The following is a 4,480-nucleotide window of genomic DNA, read 5'->3' on the forward strand; positions in this document are numbered from 1 at the left end:
GTAAGAGTCTTGACGAGGTAGGACTTGATCACCACCTTGTCAAAGCTCGAATACCTTTAAGCTTGCTTGTGTTGTCGTCATGAGAAGATAGATATAAGAACTTGATGACGGCAACAAATTTCTTGCTTCCGGACATAAGACTTGTGGCTTCAAGATAACCACCCAATAAGCACCTCCAAAAGAAAGGCCCTTCAAGGATCAAGAGTTGGAGATAGGAGCCCATTTTTCAATGGGCCCTACCTTCATATTCTTTGCTTCATTGATCCTTTCTTCTCTCTCAATCTTCTTTGGCATAATTGCCACTTCTCCTTCATTGCATAAGTCCTCGTGGGCTTCAATGACTCCTTCCAAGAAATGGACTTGAATTTGGAGACTCTCAATCTCGGACCTCAAGTCATTAGCTTCATCTTCTCGGTCCACTAGAGCTTCCTCAAGAAGAGAATTCCTTCTCACGAGTGAATGCTTGTGTCTCTCCAAAGTGGCAATGTCGTCTTCATGATTACGGCAGATGTAATCTTTGCTTGAGCATTTGTATTCTTCTATGGCTTCATCTTGCATAAGCTTGATCACCATAAGTTTGTCCTTGCTCCTCTTAAGATAAGCAATTTCATCCTCATGGTTACAACAAGTGACCTTTTCTTTGCTCAACCGGATCCACTCCAACAAGGACTCATTTTGCCTCTCATTCACTTCGACTAGCTTGGCCTTGTGTTTCTTTAGAGTGGAAATCTCTTCTTCATGATCACAACATTGAACCTTCTCTTTACTCAAGCGATAGTATTCATCTAGAGCCACCTCTTGAGTTGAGATGACATCAAAGAACTTTGCATTGTGTTTTCTCAAGAAGCATACTTCGTCAAGGAGCTTGTCACAACATGAGTTAGGACCTTCATCTTCTTTCTTCTTGGCAAAGGTTGCAACATCCTCAATTGACCATTCATGATCTTTTTCAAGATAATCCTTCTTTGTCTTGAGCTTGTCCAACCAACCAAGAGCATAATCTCGATCCTTGAGTTGGGAGATGAGAGAGTTGTTGTAGTCTTCAAGAATAAGAGCACTAGTTTCAAGAGTCATACGCATGCACACTTCTTCCTCATAAGCTTGGGTGAGAGAGATAAGCTCCAATTCCTTCTTCTTTTCAAGTCCTTCATTTCCCACCATATGGTCTTCTCCAAGCATGTTAGTTCTAGGCTTCTCGGCGGAGGAAATCTTGGTGACGTGGTTGTTGGGGAGTAGCTTGGAGAGCCGTTTGGGAAGGGGTCTAAACTTGCTCTTACGAACGAGGTATCCACCATATAAGTCCCTTGGCTTGTAGAGACAATCCGCAACGAAGTGACTTTTGTCGCGACAATTTTAGCAAGAGTTCCTTGATTTTGAGTTTGGTTTCTTGTTTCCACTCCAAGGAAGTAGAGCATTGTAGAACTTCTTCTCGATCCAACGGTCATCCACAAAAGTTGCTCCAAGGTCTTGCATTTGGATGGCGAGAGTAACAAGGCGTCGGTACATCTCTTCGGGCGATTCTCCCTCTATCATGACAAAGTCGTTGGCCATTGCTTCACTAGAATGAGAGCATTGGATACTCCCATTTCCAAGGAAGAGCTTGTCAAGATTGTTCCAAGCTTCCTTGGCGGTCTTGAGCGAGTGGATATAAGCGCGGTCCTTGGGAGGAATGGCCAAGTGAATCATGTCGATGGCGATGGCGTTGAGTTGGTGGTCCACCACTTCCCTTCTTGTCAAGTTCATTGGGTCTTGTGGTGAATATCCTTCTTCAATGATTCGCCAAAGCTCGGTAGAGGTGCTGCGCATAAAAGAACGCATTAAGAGTTTCCAATCACCAAAGCTATTAGATTCAAGTAATGTTGGTGGACCATGAGTCGAGATGAAAGGCATGGGCATTGGAACATCTAAGTCATAAACACTTGATGGAGATGCATCCTTCCCCTTTGATGAGATGTCAACATCCTCAAGATCCTTTTCCCGATGTGAATTTGTTGATTGCTCAACAATCTCAACACAAGGAAAAGTGTCGACTTGTGATGGAGAAACATTGACACCTCTATTGATATCTATGATGGGGTTATATTTTGGAGTGATCAACTCCATCATCATAGCCTTCAATTGGGATACGATGGATGACTCCAATTTCTTGAGGTCATCCAAAGTAGCCGGAGTATTATCGGCACTTGATGATGGAGATGATTGCTCATGGAGAAGGGCTCCATTCACAACCACCTCTTGTTCGGCCATTTCTTAGGCGGTAAAGCCCGAGCAAGAAAACCTTGCTCTGATACCACTTGAATGGATCGTAGCGAACAAGAGGGGGGGTGAATGGCGCTACGGCAAGTTTTAAGCTTTTTCAATTTTAGCACAACGGAAAGGTAAAGGTGATAACTTTAGCAATAGCGGTGTTCCTACAAGGATGCTAGGACATGTGCAACAAGTAAAGGAATCAACAAGATAGTAAGAGTGAGGAGCGAGACAACCGGAGGGCGCGGAGGCGAGGGGAGGTTTGTTTACCGCAGTTCCTTCCACAACTGGAAGTACGTCTGCGTTGAGGAGGTGCTAGTCTCACACAAGAGACTAGACGGCCACACCACGAAGGAAGGCCTCACCTTCTTCCTCGAGAGAGCTCCACGGAGGTGCTCTCCCTCTTCCACTAAGGCACCGGTCGAGGCGGTGATTCCTTCACAAGGTTGGGGCGAGCTCCACACACACAAGGATGCTCCCAACACCCTATGGAGCTAGTACATCACCAAGCTAGGCTCCATAGCTGCACATCTCCAATGCTCCACCATAGGAACCCATCTCCAATGCTCCACCAAAGGAACTCATCCAGTGCTCCACCAAGAAGCTCTTCCAGTGCTCCACCAAGAAGCTCTTCCAGTGCTCCACCAAGAAGCTCTTCCAGTGCTCCACCAAGAAGCTCTTCCACCAAGGAACCCTAACACCAAGATCCACTAAGGACTACCACGAATTGGTGAACTTTCTCTCGGTAGAGTGATAGATCGGGGTCTCCTACACCACCTCACAAAGTATGAGCAAGATTGGTTGTGTGGATGAGGAGATCCCCTCAATTTTGAGCTCAGCAACAATGGAGGAGAAAGAGAGAGAAGAGCTGAAGCTGGCTGGAGAAGAAGGGCCCTTTATATAGGTCCCTCCAAATCCAACCGTTGCCTGCTTTTTCTGCCTAAGCGGTACTACCGCTCCTGAAAGCGGTACTACCGCTCTGAGTTCGAATCCCCACTGAACTTTTCCACGTGGACACATTGCGGTACTACCGCTCGCGGTACCGCTTGAGGTACCGCAATAGGGTCCAGACCTTACTGGACACCAAGCGGTACTCGAGCGGTACCAGAGCGGTACTACCGTAACGCGTTACGGTACTTAGCGCGGTACCGTGGGCGGTACTACCGCTCTCAAGCGGTACTACCGCTCAAAGTACCGTGAAGATACCGCATCGTGTTCTGTGGGACATTTACGCGTGCAAACCTCAGAGCGGTATCACGGGCGGTACCAGTAGGGATAGCGGTACTACCGCTCCTGGTACCGGTAGTACCGCTAAGGCTGAAACAGCTTTTTCCTCTTTTCCTCCCCTACCTTGTTACCTCGCGACACACACAAAACCAGAAAACCCTAAGAACTACGCTTCGGTCTTCTGATCAATGTGTTCGGCGAGGATACCGTGCAACCTGCAAACCTATCAATGACAACCTTTGTGCACGGTTAGAATTGTTCGAGTGTTGTTATCAAACACACAAAACACGGGATACAGATCTTGCTCTTACACCCCCTTTGAAGCCCTGTATGGAAGGAAGTGTCGTACCCTCCTGAATTGGTCGGAAGTCGGAGAGAGCCAAGTCTTTGGACCAGATGTTCTCCGAGAAGCTGAAGCAAAGGTGCACAAGATCCGCGAATACCTCAAACCGCTCAGTCAAGGCAGAAGAGTTACGCCGACAAAAGACGCCGGGAGATGACCTTCGAGATTGGAGACTTTGTTTATCTCAAAGTGTCGCCCCTTAAAGGAATGCAGAGATTCCAACTCAGAGGAAAGCTCGCCCCCAGATATGTCGGACCCTTCAAAGTTCTGAGTCGCTGAGGAGAAGTTTCTTATCAGCTAGAACTACCGGAAGAAATGTCCGCGGTGCACAATGTATTTCACATCTCGCTACTTCGGAAGTGCCTGGAAGTGCCGGAGAAGACCGAAGTGTTCAAGAACATCGATCACCGCTCGGTGGATATCAACACGGACTTGACATACCGTGAAGTGCCTATCCGCATACTTGAAGAAGCTTTCAGGACCACCCGCACCAGGAGTATCAAGTTCCTGAAAATTCATTGGAGCAATCACACTGAAGATGAAGCCACTTGGGAGCGCGAAGAAGACATGAAGAAGGAATACCTAGATCTCTTTAGTACCTAATTTTCTTTAGATCTCGGTACGAGATCTTTTGTAAGGGGAAGGGTTTGTAATATCCCAACT

The sequence above is a fragment of the Lolium perenne genome, chromosome 7, assembly GCF_019359855.2.
Source record: "Lolium perenne isolate Kyuss_39 chromosome 7, Kyuss_2.0, whole genome shotgun sequence".
NCBI lineage: Eukaryota > Viridiplantae > Streptophyta > Magnoliopsida > Poales > Poaceae > Lolium > Lolium perenne.